Below are 20,709 nucleotides of genomic sequence, written 5' to 3' on the forward strand. Positions count from 1 at the left end.
GAGGCAATTCAAAATTTCTTATGGAATAATAAAAGACCCTGAATAGCAAAACCACTTCTTAGGAGAAAGAACAGCGCTGGAGGAATTTCAATTCCAAACTGTAGACTCAATTTAAGGGCTATAACTCTCAAAACAGCTTAATATTGGCACAAGAACAGGCCTGAAGACCAATGGAATAGTACTGAGGACCCAGATATCAAACCACAGACCTTTGGCCACCTAATCTTTGACAAGGGAGCCAAAATATAGAATGAAAGAAAGAAAGCCTCTTCAACAAGTTGTGCTGGCAGAACTGGTTAAGCACCTGCAGAAAACTAAAGTTAGATCCTTCTTTATCACAATGCACTAGAATTAACTCCAAATCGATCAAAGAGCTTGAGGGAAAAGCTGATACACTGAATACTTAACAAGAAGGAACAGGAGATACACTAGGCCTCCTTGGCACAGGTCGAAACTTTCTTAATAAGGACCAAGAATTACAACAAATCAGAGAAAGGCTGGATAAGTGGGACTGAATTAAACTGCAGAGCTTTTCTATGGCAAAGGACATAGCTAGTAAATTAATTAGGAAGCCTACAGAGAGGGAGAAGATCTTCACCAACCAAAAAACGGACAAAGGCCTCTTATCTAAAATATATCAACAACTCAAAATATTGAATCACTCCAAAAGTAATCTCCAAAGTAACAACCATCGCATTAAAAAATGGGCCAAAGACTTAAAGAGAGTCTATTCTGAAGAAGAAACAAAAATGGCCTACAGACACATGAAGAAATGCTCAACATCTCTGGTCAGAAAAGAAATGCAAATCAAAACAACGCTAAGATTCCATCTCACTCTAGGTAGAATGGCCAGGATCAGGAAAACGAATCCTAACAGATGCTGGAGGGGATGTGGCCAGGAGGGATCACTACTGCAGTGATGATGGGAGTGCAAACTCGTTCAACCACTATGGAAAGCAGTATGGCAGTGCCTCAAAAGGCTAAACATAGAACTCCCCTATGACCCAGCAATTCCACTACTTGGCATTTACCCAACCATCCAGAATCTAGGGCATACTAAATCCACTAGCACAACAATGTTTATTGCAGCATTATTCACCGTAGCAAAGATATGGAACCAACCCAGATGTCCCTCAGTTGATGAGTGGATCAACAAGTTGTGGTATTTGTACACAATGGAATTCTATGATGCTATCAGAAAAAATGACATCGCCCCATTTGTTAGGAAATGGAAAGACTTAGAAAAAATCATATTAAGTGAAGTAAGCCAGACTCAAAGGAACTTAGGCTCAATGGCTTCCCTCACTTGTCATAATCAGTAGAAACCTTTGGCTCTACTAGCAGAGATCTGCAACAGAGCAAAACCTTGATACATAAAGCCATATAGTATGAAGCTAATTGAAACGACATCCAGGTATTGAAACAAAAGCCATATAAAGAATGATTGTTGTGCTTAATGTACTACGTTATCTCTCATCTCCTTTGCTGTCCCTTGGTTATCTCATATTGTTACAGTATCTCACTCTGTTATCTGATATATTCAATTTATTTGTATTTGGTTATTTGAAATTTGATAGGGAAGGGGGGAAAACCGAGACGGGGGTGGGTTGTGGGTGGGGGGCAGGGTAATGGGTACCAAGACATGTGAAAGGGTATCAATGTATGTGAATTAATGCACCTTCTATCTGGCAAATATCATTTAACCTTTTACTAATTACAATAAAAAATAAAATAAAATAAAATAAATAAAAAAATAAAATAAAAAAGAAATGAATGTCACATTCCATTTAATTTTTTGTATTTCAAATGGATCAGCATGCTCCCAGCTATCATATTCTAAATTAGGTATCTGATTGTAGTCTTTTAGTTTGTGTAATATTATCTGCTATTATAATCTCTAATTATATATACCTTTTAAAAGCCCAACTTTTTTGTAGGTCATGGGGCTTGACCTAGCTTTGACAGTGTTCCTGCCCTCTTCATATCAAGGCTACCATACTACCCCTGGGCCAGGGAATTTCCCCTGAACTCTTCAGCTCAAGTATACCACCCTACCCTTCAGTCAAGACCCACTTCCCATTTTCTGGGTTTATTGGAATAAGAGTCTCAGGCTGGCTTTGAACCTTAATTCTGGGATCTCGGCCTCCTGAATAGCTAGGATTACAGATGTGAGTCACCACATCTGGGTAATAACTGCACCCTTTTTTTAAAGAGTATCCAATTTCACAATCTTGCTAGAAACAATTATATTTTGGATGAAGAAAGAAATTAAAGGCACAGTATGATATTTTCAACATTTGGAATTTTCCCGAAGCTCTTAAACGTAAAGTGATGCCCCACATGATCATAAGCTGTCATTATCGGAATATAGAATAGAGAGGGCCTTAGAAAGTACTGCAGTTGGTTTGATAAACATCATCATAATTTCAATTACACAGAAGTAAGCAAAAATCTGAAATTTATGCCCCTCTTTCTCATTTATGCCCCACCACTGTACATTTAAGTAAGTATATCCAACTTCAAAAATTTTCTTATTCTTGAGTCTTGGGTGGAAAGGACCAGTAAGTTTGGGAATGTTGATGTATAATCAAAGATAAAGCCTGCTTTAACAAGTTTCCATCTTTGTGACAATATTCCTGAGAATCACTTTATAAAGCTGAAAGGTTCATTTGATCGCTGTTGTGGGCAAGTCATTCAGTGGTTATTTTGCCTGTTAAAGGGGTATCTGTGGTGACAGAAATTAATGTAATGGGAAGATGTTGCTTGTCTTTGTACATATCTTCACCTGAATGGTATGTAGGGGGCTTGTTGGAATTCTTGAAAACGAATAAAATGAATTCCTCTGTCAAAAATGGAAGAACTCCTCAGCAGTAAGGCATATTGAAGTTTTCCTTGACTGTTCATGGAGAGTGTGTTGGTGAGGGCATTGGCTGACAACTACATAGTCCCATCACAATGTCCATAGGGAAAGCAGTGGCCAACATTTTCATCCACACAGACAAAGTCCAGACTTGACAATTTCATCCACTCAAAGCACAGACACTGATTTCTGAATTAGATTATAAATCAGTGCCACTGTATGACTTCCAAAGTCCAGAATAAATCCAGCAAATGTGGCAATTCATTGTGCAGATGATGGTTCACTTAGAGTCACCTTTCACCTGTGCATTTTTTAGCTAGCATGGGACATGGATTTGTATTTATATGCGATGCTAATTCAAACAAGACAGTTTATATACTTAAAGCACACAATAATGAAATTTCTAATGTTGACCTGAATAGGCAAATGAAAGCAGTATCTCGTGACTGCTTCAGCAAATACATGAAGATCACAGACCTCTTAGGAGACATGCCAAGTCTTATGCATTCCAGGAGCATGCAAATGGGAGTTCTATTCTTTATGTTGCCATAATCTAATGTTTATACTTTGTGAGGTCAGAAAGTAGGGTTTCACATCTAGAATGCAACAATTACATCATAGTATTTGAAACCTCTGAATGATGAGAGAGGCTTAGAAATTCCCAATGCTCATCAACTAGCAGACCTTTGAGGAGCATCAATTCACAGACACTAATGAAGTCTTGGTTAATGAAGATCGCAGGATTTTCCTACATTGAAGCTGGCCTAACAATGTCTCATCTGTACCTAGAGCTGAGCAGAGGACCAGAAATAAAATTCATTTCCTACTGCCTGGTGTGTATTTATGGGGGAAGATACTGATAATACAGAGCTTGATTTTTTGTAGCTGCCATTACCTGGGAAGTATCTACAGTGTTTGTTGAATTTCTTGTCCAAAAGAGACAAATCTCATCACATGGCAACTGAGAAGCATAAAGAAAGATATGAAGGGCCTAGGGTTCATATACCACTATAAGAGTGATATCTGTGATTTAGAGCATGCTTTGAAAGCTTCAATTTGGGTTCTTCCTCATAGTCCTTCAGTATTTCACATAGGAGCAAGACACAACTTATAATCACATAAACTCAAGGAAGTTTCATAGTGTTGGCTACAAAGACATACTCTTTCGTCATTATCCATTATATTTAAAAGCTTCAAATCCTCAATAGTTCAATAAGCTGAATGTCAAGACTGTAGTATACGAGTTATGTGGAATTTTATTTTGGAATCTATAGCAGAATTTAATGCAATGATTAGAATTAGGCATGAAGTATTATGCTTGATAGTTGAATTATTTCACAACAGTGAACATGTGTGATTTCTAGATAATTTCTAAGTAGCTACTGATATCTTTCTTCCTTTCTTTTTCTCAGATACCTCATTCAGTTTGCAGTCACAGTTGTGAATCTGGATTCAGGAAATCACCCCAGGAGGGAAAGGCTGCCTGTTATTTTGATTGGATCCCTTGCCCAGAGAATGAAATTGCTAATGTGACTGGAAAGCATATGTCTTATGCAGTCATTCTCCAACTCTCTCCACATTTTTCTCAATTCATCTAACTTGATAAAATAGTTCTAAATTACGATATTTCTTCTTTGTGTGTGTGTGTGTGTGTGTGTGTGTGTGTGTGTGTGTGTGTGTGTGTGTGTGTGGTGTATGTGGTGTGTGTGTGTGTGTCTTGTGCCTGGGCACTGTCCCCAATCTTTTTTACTCAAGCTTAATATTCTAACACTTAAGGCACAATTCTACTTACAGCCATTTTGGTGGTTAATTTAGAATTATTCTCACAGAATTTTCTGTCCCACTGAATTCAAACTGAGATATTGAAAATATCTTTTTAAGTTTCCATAAGGCCTGAGCCACTGGCACTTGGGAAAACTGCTTTTTATAATAACACAAACTGTGGGGTTTGAATGTATAGGTGTTTATTTCAAGAAATTCTCCCCACTCTCTATTCAGCAAATTGAGTTGAACCTTTATCAAAAATAAAGTGAAGCATTATTTAGAATAGTGTCTCCATGATTTTTTAAAATTAGGTTTCAACTACAATAAAACCCATAAAAATTTATTCCCCCTGCTTACAATTGCTGTTTCCACAGAGCAAGTGATCAGAAAGCTGAGTTTACTTAACAAAGTAGATACAAGTGTTATGCATACATAACATGACTGCAGAGCTTTAATGAGTTCTTTGGTTCTTCTTCTACAGTACGTGAGGAGGGCTAAAAGGCTTCTATGAATGTTAGCCAAAAACATAGGAAAGTATAAGTTTTATTATAGATAATTTTGAATGGTGTTCACTGATTTGTGCATACAGTAAAGATCATTAGTATTGTAGCATCATAAATTGTAATAATTATTGTTAAGATACTAGAAAGTACAAAACTATCACCATATCACTATGTATGATAAGAACTAAAGTAAAAAGGAGTTGAATTCAGAAAGTAAAAATAGAGCATGGTGTCTCTCCCTTTGACAGCACCCAAACTCTGACAGAGTGTTTCCCTGCCTTTCTGCGTATCCATGTGCTTCTTTGCTTACCTTCTTGCTTAATTATTCACTTAATAAAGATCCAGAAAGGTTTCTTAACACTAAAAAATAGAACACAAGAATCAAGGTGAATTATGATGGTAGAGAGAGATAGAAATAGAATAGCAGATATTTCTTGAAGTATCTGAGAATTCTTGCTTTTACCATCATAAATACTGCCATGTTAAATTTACCTCTAAATGGTGATTGCCAAATTTCCTTTGAGGAAAGGAAACTATGGAACACAGGCTAATGATAATTCATATTCCTCACTAGATATGGAGCAATATGTGAGGTGTCCAGATAATCAATATGCCAACCCAGAGAGAAACCATTGCCTCCTAAAATCTGTAAGTTTCATGGCTCATGGAGAAACCTTAGGGATGGCCCTGGACTGTATGACTGTTTGCTTCTCTATTCTCACTTCTGTGGTCCTAAGTGTTTTAGTGAAACACCACAACACTCCAATCATTAAGGCCAATGACCAGGCTCTCAGCTACATCCTGGTCACCTCCCTTATATTCTGTTTCCTCTGCTCCCTTCTATTTATTGGCCGTCCCAACCCAATCACCTGCATCCTGCAGCAGATCACATTTTGAAAGGTGTTCACCTTAGCAATTTCCACAGCGCTCGCAAAAACTGTGACTGTGGTCCAAGTATTCAAGTTCACTTCTCTAGGAAAAAGAATAAAGTGGCTGTTGTTATCAGGGGCTCTTAATTTCATTATTCCCCTTTGCACCCTTACCCAGGTGGCAATCTGTGGATTGTGGGTCACAGCCTCTCCTCCTTCATTGACACAGATGAACACTATGAATATGCCCACATCCTCATCGTGTGCAATGAAGGTTCCTTTGCTGCTTTCTATTGTGTTCTGGGATACCTTGGCTCCCTGGCCCTGTACAGCTTCACTGTAGCTTTCCTTGACAGGAATCTACCTGATGCTTCCAATGAACCCAAGTTCCTAACATTCAGAATGCTGGTGTTCTGCAGTGTCTGGGCTAATTTGCTGCCAGTATATCATAGCACCAAGGGGAAGAACATGGTAGCTGTGAAGATATTCTCTATCTTGGTTTCCAGTGCAGGGCTCTTAGGCTGCATCTTTGCACCCAAATGTTACCTCATCATGTTAACACCAGAATGAAATTCTGTCCATGGCTTCAGATATAAAACACATACTAGCAGAACAAAGCCTAGCCTACATGACTAATGTAAATGGTCATGTGATAGAAGATCTGAATTTAATCTGTATTTCTTTCCTGGAATTATGTTAGTTAACAATATAGAAATTACTTCAATGAGGAGGATATCGGGGGAAGATGGCGGCGGTTCAGTGTGAGTCGTTCTGAGTTCCCGCCAAGTTACAAGTTCTGGCTGCCTAGGGGACAGTTCTCTACCAAAAATTGATTGGATCAGAACTGCTGAATGCAGACAGAGACACACAGAGCCTGCGGGACCCAAGACCGGACACCCGGCCATGCACGCAGCTGCCAGCTTCACGGAACCGGAGAATCAAATAATTCGTGAGTACCTCCGAGGAGAATTTTCCACTACTGCTCACAGCCGGCATTGGGAGGGTGCCCCTTCATGCACCAGCTGAGAGCAGCACCATCTTAACTGCTGGCAAAGTCCCGGCCAAAGCAATTGGATCCTGAGGGGTGGTGTTGGCAGTGCCACCATTCTAACTGGCAAAGGAATTCCCAGAGATACCTTAGCCGGAAGTCTGACCCTGGTCCTTCTGAAGTCCATCCCCAGCGCTGTGCCACAGACCAGGTAAACAAAGCCGCCCACAAGGGGCTGGGAGTTGGGCCTATTGGTAGTGTGCTTGCCTAGCATGCACGAAGACCCGGTTTCGATTCCTCAGTGCCACATACATAGAAAAAATCCAGAAGTGGTGGTGAGGCTCAAGTGGTAGAGTTCTAACCTTGAGAAAGTTCAAGGACAATGCTCAGGCCCTGAGCTCAAGCCCAGGACTGAAAAAAAACAGAAAAAAACAAAGCCACCCACAAATCGTTCAGCTTTCTTTTCCCAATCAAGAAATCTGATCCAAAAAACAGCAAAGCCAAATCAGAAGAGAAAAAGACTTTTTGAAGGGTTTGGATCCCGAATTTAGTGGAGACGCAAGTTTCCTACCCTGCCCACTACCCCCCCCAAAAAACTTCAATAATACCCTTTTTTGTTGTTCTTGATGTTCTTCTACCCCTATTCATTTGCATTTTTAGGAGTTCTTACTTTCTCTTTGCCATTTTACCTACACCTTTTATTAAACGTTATTATTCATTACTTTTTTTTATTTTCTTTTTCTCATCTCTTTTCCCGCATTCCTTCTGCCACTTAGGTCATTCCTAGAAAAACATTGACAGCTCTGGGTGTAGTCTAATTAAAAATGATATCTATATTGATACTGTCACCTGCTTTTTAATCTCGTGGTTCCCAACCCTAGAATCTCTTGAGAAAGAACTCAAAGTACTGAGGAATCTCCCCCAACCTTTTTTTCCCCTTTTTTCTTGTGTTGTCCTTTGTTTTCTTTTGTTGTTTTGTTTCTTTTTTCTTTTTAAAATTTATATCATTGAAACCTCCAATATCTATCTTCCTCTTTTCTGTACATATTCTTCTTATTTCTCTTCTTATTTTCTTAACTTTTATCTAAGTTCTTCTAAGCTTTGAACAAAAATATTATACCTGTCTATCATACTAGGTCAATTATCCTTACACTATACCTTTAATTCATTACTATAATAACTTACGTTCCTGGATTATTCTTTTCCTACTTCCCTTATTGTATTTCATAATAATTTACTATCTCTGGTCCTCTACTCATCCTTCAACTCTTATAATGCATGGATCTACATTTGATGGTTGTTGAGCAATGCTGTGTATCTAGGTATTCCATTATATTCTAGGTTAAGAGGGATTTAAATACAATAGAGATTGGATTGAGGGGCTTGATGTTTTGGTCATAAATCGGTAATTTTTGGTTCTATTAGATTTGTATGTAAGTGCACAAAAAGGAAGAGAGACTGATATTACCAATCTAAAAGTGTGAACATCTATTGTCAGCCAACTAAAAAGGTCTAGGTTGGTTATATCTGAAAAATTATAACCTTGTTTAGTATTAATCTTGCTCCCACTTTCAAAGGGACAGAACAAGAAACTCAAGAAAATTGTCAAATCAAGGAATAGCGTCTCCCACCCAATATAAACAGGCAATGGAGCCATCAGTGGCAAATCTAGAGGAGAGTATTCCAAGTGGTATACAAATGCAATTGATGAACATCTTTAATGAAAAGTGTGAAAACATAAAGCAAGAGATAAGGGAGGAAGCCATAGCTAAAAAAGAGGAAACCATAAACAAGGTGATATGTAAAAAGGGAAGCCATAAAGGAGGCCATAATAAAGGTTTTTCAAAGAAAAATGGATGAATTCATAGAATCCAAAACAAAAAGGTGACCAAAATCCAAAAAATGTCCAAAGAGAATAAAGCTGCTGAGATAAGCACTCAAAGGAAAATTAAGGAGCTAAAGAAATCCATACATGATCTAAAACAAGAGACGCAAGGCATCAAAACTGAGCAATTAGAAGCAAGGGAGATGAAGAATAAAGTACAAAGCAGGTTATATAATGGAGAAGAGAGAATTTTTGGGGTTGAAGATAATTTAGTTGTTATAGAGAAAGAAGGGAAAATGAGTCAATTCAAATCTAGGAAATATGAGAAAATGTTTTAGGAGGTCCAAGATACAATTAGGAAGCCTAATATAAAGCTAATTGGTATTGAGGAGGGTCTAGAGAAAAAGGTCAATTGAACTGGAAATATACTTCAGAGAATCATCTCAAAGAACTTCCCAAACATCTGGAAGGGCAGGACCATTCAGATAGAAGAAGCTTTTAGAACCTCAAACAGACCTGACCAGAAAAGAACATCCCACCGCCACAATATTATCCAAACTGGACCAATAGAGACCAAAGAAAGGATCCTAAAGGCAGCCAGGGAAAGGATCAATCACCTAAAAAGGCAAACCAGTCACAATAACCCCAGATTATTCAGCAGAGACCATGCAAGCAAGAAGAGATTGGAAGCATATATGTCATGCATGCCCTGAAGTCAAATAACTACCAACCAAGAATACTGTACTGAGCTAAGCTCTCATTCATAACTGTGGGAACAATAAAAACATTCCATTCCAGGGAAAAGCTTCAACAGTACATAGCAACCAAATCAACATTACAGAAAATTCTTAAAGATGTTCTACACATAGAAAACCAACACAAATGTAATACAGAGAAAGAAATGGCACCTAAAACAGATACCATCTAAGTACCACAAAAAGTGTCAAGACACAGGGCCTAATGAAAGCTTTCTAAAATGGCAGGAACTAATAAATAGTTCTCAATCCTGACTCTCAATATCAATGGACTTAACTCCCCAATTAAACGACATAGACTGTCTAGTTGGATCAAAAAGCAAGGTCCATCATTCTGCTGTCTTCAAGAGACACATCTTACCCAAAAAACAAACATTTTTGAAAATGAGAGGTTGGAAGAAAGTTTATCAGGCTAATGGTCCCCATAAACAGGTTGGAGTTGTCATCCTCACATCACATAAAATGGACTTCAAACTTAAATTAGTGAGAAAAGACAAAGAAGGGTACTACATGCTACTAAAGAGGTCTTTCCTCCAGGAGGACCTAAACAACCTAAATATCCACACACCTAGTATCAGAACACCGAATTTCATCAAGCAAGTTTTACTTTCACTGAAAACATACCTAGATCGAAGCACATAGAGTATTGGTGACTTAACACACAACTCTCACCTATGGACACATCAACCAGGCAAAAACTCAAAAGAGAAACCTTAGGTTTGAACAATTGTATAGACCAACTATATCTAACAGACATCTGCAGATTATTCCACCCAGGAACAACACAATATATGTTTTTGCAGCAACACATGGAACATTTTCCAAAACAGACCACATTTTAGGGCATAAAACAAACCTTGGCTAAATCAGAAGCACTGAAATTGTTCCCTCCACTTTCTCAGACCACAAGGGCATCAAATTGGAACTAAACACCCATCTCCACCAATGAAAACCCTGGAACTCATGGAGACCAAACCACACATTGTTGAATCACCAGTCATCGAGGATATCAGAAAAGAAATCCAACAGTTTATGAGATTTAACAAAAAGGAGCACACAAAATACCAGCTTTGTTGGGACACAGAAAAGGCAGTACTAAAAGGAAAATTTATAAATCTGAGTGCCTACAATAACAAATTGAATATATCGCAAACCAACAATTTAATGTGTCACTTTAAGCTCCTGGGAAAAGCGGAACAAACCAACCCGAATCCCAGTAGAAGGAAGCAAATTATTAAAATCAAAGCAGAATTAAATGAATGGGAGTCCAGGGAAAGCTACAGAAAGAATCAACAAACAAGGAGTTTGTTCTTTGAAAACATTAACAGAGATTTACAATAGAACAAAACCTAAATACATAAGGCCATATAGTATGACGCTAAATGCAAGGTCCTCCTAGATGTAGAAAGAAAAGCCTTCTAATGTATGATTGTTGTCCTTAATGTGCTGTGTTACCTCTCATCTCTTTTGTTGTCCCTTGGTTTCTCCTGGTTATCTGATATATTGTATATATGCACATTTGGATATTTGAAATTGGCTAGGGAAGGGAGGAAAACAAAATACAACATCCATTCATGTTGAAAGCACTAGAAAAAATAGGAATAAGAGGTACATTCCTCAAAATAGTTAAAGCCATATATGAAAAACCTACAGCCAGTATTTTACTAAATGGTGAAAGACTGAAACCATTTACCTTAAAATCAGGAACTAGACAGGAATGCCCAATTTCTCCACTTCTTTTCAATATAGTGTTGGAACCCTTTGCCAGAGCAATAATTCAAGAAAAGTACCTCAAAGGATCCACAAATGAAAGAAGAAATTAAATTATCCCTATTCACAAATACATTGATCCTCTACTTGAGTCACCCAAGAAACTCCAGTCCCAAACTCCTAGAACTAATAAACTACTTTAGCAATGTGGCAGGATACAAAATTAACCTTCAGAAGTCAGTAGCCTTCTTGTACACCAACAATTCACAAATGGAAGGCCAAATCAAGAAAATGAACCCATTCACAATAGCCCCCCAAAGAATAAAATACTTAGGAATAAACTTAACCAAAGATGTAAAGGAATTATTCAATGAAAACTATAAAAGCCTAACGAAAAAATTAAAGAGGACACTGGGAATTGGAAAAACATCTTATGCTCATGGCTATGGAGAACCAACATAGTGGAAATGGCTATATTGCCAAAAGTGATATACAAGTTCAGTGCAATCCCTATCAAAATCCCAAAGACATTATTTTCAGAAATAGAGGATTCTTAAAACTTTTATCTTATATTAACTTACTACAAATGACATTACGAAGTAGTTCGTTCTGATAGTTCTATACATGTGCACACTACATTTGAACTAAATTTGCCTCCTCTTTCATAGATTTTCTACTAAAGAAATCCAGCAGTGATTTTTAGTATCTACCTACTTTTACAGAACTTTTGCATGAAAATTGGCTGTTTGGTTTTATACAGATGTAGATTCAGCATAAATGTGAATGGATTACAAATACGAACGTTTGCCCTTTCTCAAGGCTAGAATCCCACCACATGTGCCACACCACCAGTAATGGCTTTTTTTCTATGTGTGTGGTGATTTCTGAATAGGGAATGTTAATTTCTACGTTATAGATGTTCTGGTAATTAGGGGTCTTAAAAAGAGTACAGAAAATTATTTCTGAATAATTATAGCAATCTAAGATAGTAATGGGAATGAGAGAAAAAGAGAAAACAATCACAAAAGCAATAAAAATACATAAGTGAATAACAGAGATGTTACAGTGAAAATTTTTCATTTAAGATATTAAGATGAAACATTAAAGGTAAACAAATCTGCAATGGCATTATAATCCTCCCATCATTTGTAATATTGGACATCTAATATTATGCTGTTGTATAAAAATGTCCAAATAATTATATTAGTATTTACCCCCTTGCAAAAAATTGCATACGATTTTCTAGCATATTAATAATGTTAAATTATTCTCAGCTCTCTTGTATGCAAACTCTTACTAGTAAGTTGATACATTCTTGTATATTCTTCTTGTTCATAAATGGTTCTGCCATTGGACAGGATAATTTCATATATCTTGTACAGGTCTGGTGAAATATATTCTCTTAACTGGTCTTTTCTGGGAATATCGTTATCCATTTAACCTTCATACTGAAATGATATTTCTGCTAGGTACAGGGATCTTGGTGAATAGTTTGTAATTTTACCTTAGACTTTTGCCTTATAGTTCTTTTTTATTTTTATCTGAATTCATGTCTTACAATTCTCTTCTGCTTCTGTGGTTTCTAGTGAAGAACCAGTTGTTACAGACATAGGTGCATATAATTGTTATCGCTCTCTTTACACTTCTAATCTAGAGAAGCTTCTACCAACATGTATAAATGTAAGGCGCCTTGCTGTAGATGTGTAGATGTTTTGGATAAATACTTGATGACCTTTCAGCTTTAGACAGGTTATATAAGCATTTTTCTCTACATTTGGAATTTCAAATTTTGTCATTAGTTATAATAAAAATTATTTTAACTTTTGCTTTCATAGCCATTTACTGAATCTCCAAAACAGAAATGTTTACTTTCTGAAATAATGTTGTCAGGTTGCTGCTCCACATGTGTATGTTCAATTAGTTTTTCTTCACACTCACTATTTTCTTCTTCTTGGAATATATCATGAGAATGATAATCATCCATTTTGAAATGTGACATACACATACCCATTTTTAGAGCAAATTCATCCTTTCTCTTCCATTTCTATCTTGCCTCCATTGTTTCCTCTTTAAAAATGTGTTTTGATTTAATATTAATTTCTTCATAATATGTGTGTATTCACACAAACCCTTGCATAGATGAAGGAAAGAAAAATGATATTTACATCATCTTTACTCATCTATTATTTTCATTCCAGTTTCTCAATTGATAAATATATTAGGAAGACAGTAGTTATCATTGCATTTTACAATGGTGACCATGGCACTGGGATTTCAATGTAAAGCTTACTTACAATTCTCTCTTCTTCCCACATGTTGGAGGCTCCTTTCTTTATAAGGAACTATGCAAAGTTGGATGAAAGTATTTTGTTTGTTTAGATAAATAAAAGTAAAATTCACTGGCCTGATATATAAATTATTTTTCTTGTTGATCTGGCAGGTAGAGCTGTTCAATAATTTGGGTCTGCTAGTACAGTTTTCTATAGACTCTTGCTTAAGTGATACTTTAGTTTGAAAGATGCTCTAAAAGTGAAGATTTGTTAGTTAGCCTGGCCTGCCATATAACCACATAACATAAAATTTGATTCAAAACACAAGAGTTTTCACAGACTTGAGTTAATTATTCAAGGGAAAGACAAAAGTATATTTGGTGTGTCTGGTGAATTATATAGTAATATAAACATTCACACCCAGAGGCTAAAGGATCATACCTAATGGAGTGGTTGAAAAAGCCTTAGGAGATATATTCAATTGATCATATAAAATAATATTTTATGAAATTAACTCCAAAAAATGAGACAACAGATATTTCAGTTGCCATTGTTGCTATTTTTTCTCTTCATTTCCTTTAACCTTGTTTATTCTACATAACCATGTTTGTTCTACATAAATGGTGGAACAAAGTTGAAAATTAAACTGTATTACTCACTAGACACTATGTGGGAAATGAAGTGTATATCTTTATATTGGAGACAGGCAGGAAAACCAGGAGAGAGCAACAAAAGTGGAGTGATGGTTCAAAAAGAATTATACTTGCTATTCACTTCCTGATTCATGTAACTAATCCCACCACATATCAGCTCTACAATAACAATAAAAGGTAAAAATCATTAAATAAAAATAAAAATGTATTATCTGCAGGCCAAAATTGCTGATAATGAAAGACAATTTTATGTTTAATACACAGCAGATTTATTGTGAAATATAAGGTAGCAGGGACTAAGCAAGCTGTCTTTCTTGACTCAAGTATTTTTCTGAATCCCGTTCATAACAAATTCTCTTCATGTCCTTATCTAATCATAGATACAAGGATAAGACACAACATTCACATTTGATCTTAATTGGGAGTAATGTTTTAATATTCCTTGTCAGAGGAGCAAGAATTGTATTCATCAAAATAAGAAGTTGTGAAAAAATATCCTAAATTTCTATACTAATCACACAGGTTAATCTTCAAGAACTACCAGTTTGTTTTGGCCTTGACATTTGTTATTGGATAGATCAACCAAAACCCTGTTCTATTACATCATTTGACTCTGAGATTTCATATCTGCAATATTCAATTTGGATTTCCAATGGCATTTAAAAATCCCTTCATTTGCCTCTTTGGGAAGTACAATAGTCCAAACTACTATTGCATGGGCAACAGGAAGTCTATAGCAGTACTTACAGGACAATCAGGATTAACATCTGCACAGATAGGAACACTGCTGGGTCTCTACATGTTTCCACATGTGAGGGTGGGAAGAGTGGGGTAATATTTAAAGATGTGTAATTTGGTGCCATTTCAGGTATTAGAAGAGAATTAAAATCAGGGACCAGATTTAGAAATCTAGCAGATTTTATGATACCAAGAGTGAGTATTCAAGGAAGTGGGCTGAGTATGGTCCCACTCTTTGGAAAGGGATTGGAAATTTAGATCAGACAAAGGGATTATTTGGAATCTTAGGTCTTATCAATAATTTTCTTTAAAAAGGATATGGCTTTCCTAAGATAATTGGCTCGTGGGACTCCCTGGTTCTCTCTTTTCGTGTGAGAGAGCTAGGCAGTGTCCCTATTGTCTCGGCGCCATCTTCCTTCCTCCAGCGAGCTGTGGAAGCAGCAGACCCCAGACGCAGAACCAGAATAACAAGCAGCAGAACCCAGACACAGACCACAGATGGCGGAGGAAACCGGAGGGGAGTGAAAGACTCCCCACCACCGTGGATCACACGCAGACAGAACGCAGAGGCGTGAGTAACACAGCGCGTCCCCAAACACATCGGTAAAGCAGAGCAGGTGCCAAGCAATAGAACTTATCTCAGACCCCTCCACCCCGCCTGAGAAAGACTGGCAGGATCAGGGGGGCAAGGAAGTTAGAACCCTGTCCCTTCCTTCAACAGCCTGCTCCCTCAGGCCATTGACTGGAAATTGATAGGCAGGCTACCTAAGACCCAGCACCCCACCAAGGGAGGCGGAGCTGTCCCAACTCCCACCCTCCCACCAGGCTCATCTCCTAGGCCACTGAAACTGGAGAGTGGAAGGCGCTGAGATCGTGCCTTACAACAGCAGGTAGGGTGTGCAGGAAAATAGGAGCCAGCATCTTTTCCCCCTCAATTCTTGAGCCGGGTATCCTCCAGCTGGGAATCCTGAGCAAGACAGCACTGAGGAGCCCCCCACAGTCACAGACTCTCTGACAAAGCAGTGAAAACACAACAGGGACCTGAAGGGCCAACCAGCAGTCAAGCTCCCCTTCTGAGAATCAGAAAGGCTCGGCTCCTCCCTTGGAGCCCATGTCCTCAGCTGGGCCCCACCCCTGGGAACAGAGCGGTCTCTTGCTGGTCCTACTGAGAGCCCCTGGAGTCTCTCAATCCCCTTGGCTGGGGGCCGCCCCTGGAAGCAACAAAGGAAAATGTCTGCCCAGCGCGCTCAGATTGAAGCTCGCAGATCCATCCCATGGTCCACTGTGAGGCCACTGGTTGGGCTAAGAGCTAGTCGTGCAGCAACACATAAGTTTTATTCTAATACTTTCCAAACTTTGTACTCACATACACTACCTATTTACCAACTTAAGTCAGTTATCCTTACGCTATAACTTTTCTTCATTACTACAATATTCTTACACTCCTACGTTAATCCTCTTGTGCCTCCCCTGACCTCTCTCTTTCTATTTTTCTATCTCTGGACCTCTGTTCATCTTTCAACCCTTATAATGCATGGATCTATACTTGATGGCTATTGAGCAATACTGTATATCTAGGTGTTTAATTATTCTCTAGGCTCAGAGGGACTTAAAGACAATAGGGATTGGATTGAGAGTCTTATTGTTTTGGGTATAAATCACTTATCAGTGGTTGTATTAGATTGGTCTATAAGTGCACAAAAAGAAAGAGTGATAACACCAATCAAAACTTGTGAACATCTAGTGTCTGCCAGCTACAGAGGTCTAGGTTGGTTAATCTGAAAACTATAATCAGGTTTAGTATTAATCTTGCTCCCATTTTCAAATGGGCAGAACAAGAAACTCATGAAAAATGTCAAATCAAGAAACAACATCCCCCACCCAATGTAAATAGACAATGGAACAGTCATTGGCAAACCTAGTGGAGAGTTTTCCAAGTGCTACACAAATGCAATTGATAAACATCATTAAGGAAAAATGTGAAAATATAAAGAAAGAGATGAGGGAGGAAGCCATAGCAAAACAAGAGGAAACCATAAACAAGTTGATAAGTGAAAAAGAAGAAGCCATAAAGGAGGCCATAATAAAGGTTTTTCAAAGAAAGATGGATGAATTCATAGAATACACAAATAAAAAAGTGACCAAAGTGCAGCAAATGTCCAAAGAAAATAAAGCTAATGAGCTAACCACTCAAATGGAAATCAAGGAGATAAAGAAATCCATACATGATCTAAAAGAAGAGATGCAAGCCATCAAAAATGAGCAATTAGAAGCAAGGGAGATGAAAAATAAAGTAGATAGCTTTGATAGCAGGTTAGACAATGCAGAGGAGAGAATTTCTGTGGCTGAAGATAATTTAGTTGTTATAGAGAAAGAACAGAAACGGAGTCAATCCAAATCTAGGAAAAATGAGAGAGCACTTCAAGGAAAAGTAATTTCTCATTATATGGTATTCTGGAATTAAATAATACATTCTGACATAATTCTATGTGCGTACCATGGCACACACTCTTGATATTTTGCAAGCAATCTGCTTGTGTGTAACAACTACTAAAACTCGTTTACCTCTTTTGTTTCCATTGTTCTCGCTTTTGGTTGAAGGAAAGAAGTAGAGTTTATTTTCCCTACTTACTCCCAAGTGATAGGCTACCCCACATAAATACAACTAGAACACCATCATCTTAGAAGAGAAGCATGAAAAGTCTTACTGAAGTACAAAAAAGTTATAATTCAGTATTAAGCAGAGATTCTCAAATATATTGCCTTCACTACTCTCACAGATTTTAGCTATTGTTAAATTCTGATGAAGTTTTCACTAAGAAAATTATGTGCAACCCTATTGATTCATTTGAATGAAACGAAGACTTTCATATCATCTACAGTAGAAGCACTGAGTATATGGCCAAAGATTGGATGCGTAGTTTACACTGAATTTCAAACACAAGAAGTTTAAATCTTACGTTTTCTGAAATGTTGCAAAACAGAGATTTAAACATACGTGTTTATAAATAATAGCTTTATACAGAGAAAAAGACCTTTATCATGTTTCACATTAGGTACTGACAAAATTCCCTCAGTACTCTTGACACAAGAAATAAGACATCAAGAATTCCCAACTGAAACTTAGGTGTTTTGTCTAAATTCCTCCAAGCAAACCTATTTCCCACATGCCTAAGCATCTCCTAAATGTCTACATCCAAAGATTCCTATAGTAGAACAAAGTGTATCTCATGTCTGAATGTATGCCAATTTACTATTACAATGTCCACTCCCCAATGACAATGAAGAAATAAAATAGTAAAATAAGACGTTAAAATTTGACTATCCAATGGATGTATTGAGGTTGTAAGGTAAGGTTAGGGTGGGGAGGGTTGTTTTTTTGAGAAAGAAATAAGAATGGCCAAAAGACACATAAAGAAGTGTTCAACATCTCTACCCATAAAAGAACTGCAAACTAGAACATCATTGATATTCCACCTCATTTCAATTAGAAACAAAACAACAAATGCTGGTGGGGATGTGGCTTACATGAAACTCTACTGGACTGTTGGTGAGAATAATTCTACACTAACCTGAAACCCAAACCTAACACTAACCTAAACATTAACCCTAACCCTATCCAGAACCCTAACCCTAACACAAATCCAAACCTGAATCCTAACCCTGATCTGAATTGTAAACCTATCCTGAACCCTAAACGTAACCTTAACAGCAACTCAAATCCTAACCCTCCTCCAACATGAACCTCAATCCTAACACTAAACCAAGCTAAAACTGGAACCCCAATCCTAATAATAACCCAAACCATAACCTGAAAACTAAACCTAATCCTAACCCTAAGCCTAATCTTAACCTGAACCTGGACCCGAACCCGAGGCAGAACACTATCCCTAACCCTAACTGTAATCTGAAACCTAATGTGAACCTAACCCTAACCCTAACCCTAACCCTCACCTAACCCTAAACCAAATCCTACACTGAATCCTAAGCCTAACCCAAACTTGAACTGGAACCCTAATTCTATCCCTAAACTTAAATCTGACCCTAACCCTAATTCTAAACCTAACCCTGTGAGAACCCCAATCCCAAATCTAAACCTAACCCTAAACCTAACTGAAACCAACCATAACCAGAAATCTATCCCTAAACCTAACCCTAATTGTATCCCTTACCTGAACCAAAGAACCTAACCTGAATCCTAACTTTCAAATGAAACCTACACAACATCCTGACCCTAAACCTAAATTGCCCATGAACCTGAACCCTAACCTTTATCCTAAGCCTAACTCAAACACGGACTCTAAAATTAACCCTTACCGAAACCCTAACCTTAACTCGAACAACCCAATCCCTAAACGTAACACTAACTATAACCTGAAACTCTAACCTAACCCTAACCTGAAACCTAACCCTAAATTTAACCCAAACTCTAAACCAAAACCTAATCCTAGGACTAACCCTAACGATAACCTGAAACTGTAACTCTAACCCTAACCTGAGACCTAACCATAAATCTAACCAGACCCTAACCCAAAACCTACCCCTAAACCTAACACTAACACTAAACCAAACCTGAACAGAAACCCTAAGCAGAACCCTAAGGCTAACCGTAACCAGAATCCTAAATCTAACAGGAAACTTATCCCTAACATGAACAACAACCCTAAGCCTGACCCAAACCCTAGCCATAATCCTAACCATACCGGAACCCAAACCAGAACCCTAACCCTAACCTGAAACCAAACTGAACCCTAACCTGAACACTATCCCTAACATGAACCCTAACGATACCCCTAAAACCAACCCAAAAGCTAACCCTAAAATGAATGTGACCTTGAACAGGAGCCCAAACCCTAACACTAACCCTAATCCCAACTGTAATCTGCAAACTAATTCTAACCCTAACCATAACCCTAACCCTATCCTGATTCTGAACCTTAACTCTAACCCTAAAACAAACTCTAACCTGTATCCTAATCCAAATACAAAGGCTAAAATTAACACTAAACAAAAACCTACACCAAGTCCTAACCTGATCCAAACTTGCACACAATTCCTAATCCTATCCCTAAACCTATTTCTAAGCATAAACCTAATCCAAATATGAAACCTAACCCTAATCTAACCCAAACATGAACCCTAACTCGAACCAAAAACCAAACTTAAACCAAAACCAAAACCTAACTCTAACCAAGACGAAAATGAAAATTAACCCCAAACATAAGCAAAACTCTATTCCTAACCCTAACCTTAACCCTTACAAGAACCCTAAACGTAGCACTAACCCTAACCTGGACCCTAACCCTAACCCTAAAACAAACTCAATAAAAAATACTAACCCTAACTGGAACTTAAACCCAAACCCAACCCTAAACCTAACCCTAACCGTAATCCTAATCCTAACCCTAAACTTACCTGAATCCTAACCAGAACCCTAAAGCAAACACTAACCCAAACCTTAAACATAACCCTAAAGCTAAGCACTCCCCTACCCCTCACTCAAACCTGAAACCGAACCCGACCCTAACCATAACCATAACCTGAACCCGAATTTAATCCTACCCTAACAATAATCCTAACACTAACCTTAACCTAAGCATAACCCTAACCAGATTCCTAACCCTAACCCCAACCAGAACTCGACTATGAAACCTAACCCTAACCCTAACAGTTATCATAAACTGTATCCTGATACAGCATGCTAACTCTAATCCAAACCCTAACCTGGCCTGAAACCAAAACCAAACCCTAACTTGAAACCTAACCCTAACCTG

The 20,709-nt window shown here is 37.8% G+C and overlaps 2 pseudogenes; one reads left to right on the forward strand and one right to left on the reverse strand.

Annotated features, from left to right (window-relative positions):
* Positions 1-6,632, forward strand: part of LOC150042564 (vomeronasal type-2 receptor 116-like) — a 43,681-nt pseudogene extending 37,049 nt beyond the window's left edge.
* LOC150042562 (vomeronasal type-2 receptor 116-like) overlaps positions 1-20,709 on the reverse strand; it is a 306,813-nt pseudogene that overhangs the window by 175,539 nt on the left and 110,565 nt on the right.

The sequence above is a fragment of the Megascapheus bottae genome, chromosome 35, assembly GCF_031878675.1.
Source record: "Megascapheus bottae isolate mThoBot1 chromosome 35, mThoBot2.hap1, whole genome shotgun sequence".
NCBI lineage: Eukaryota > Metazoa > Chordata > Mammalia > Rodentia > Geomyidae > Megascapheus > Megascapheus bottae.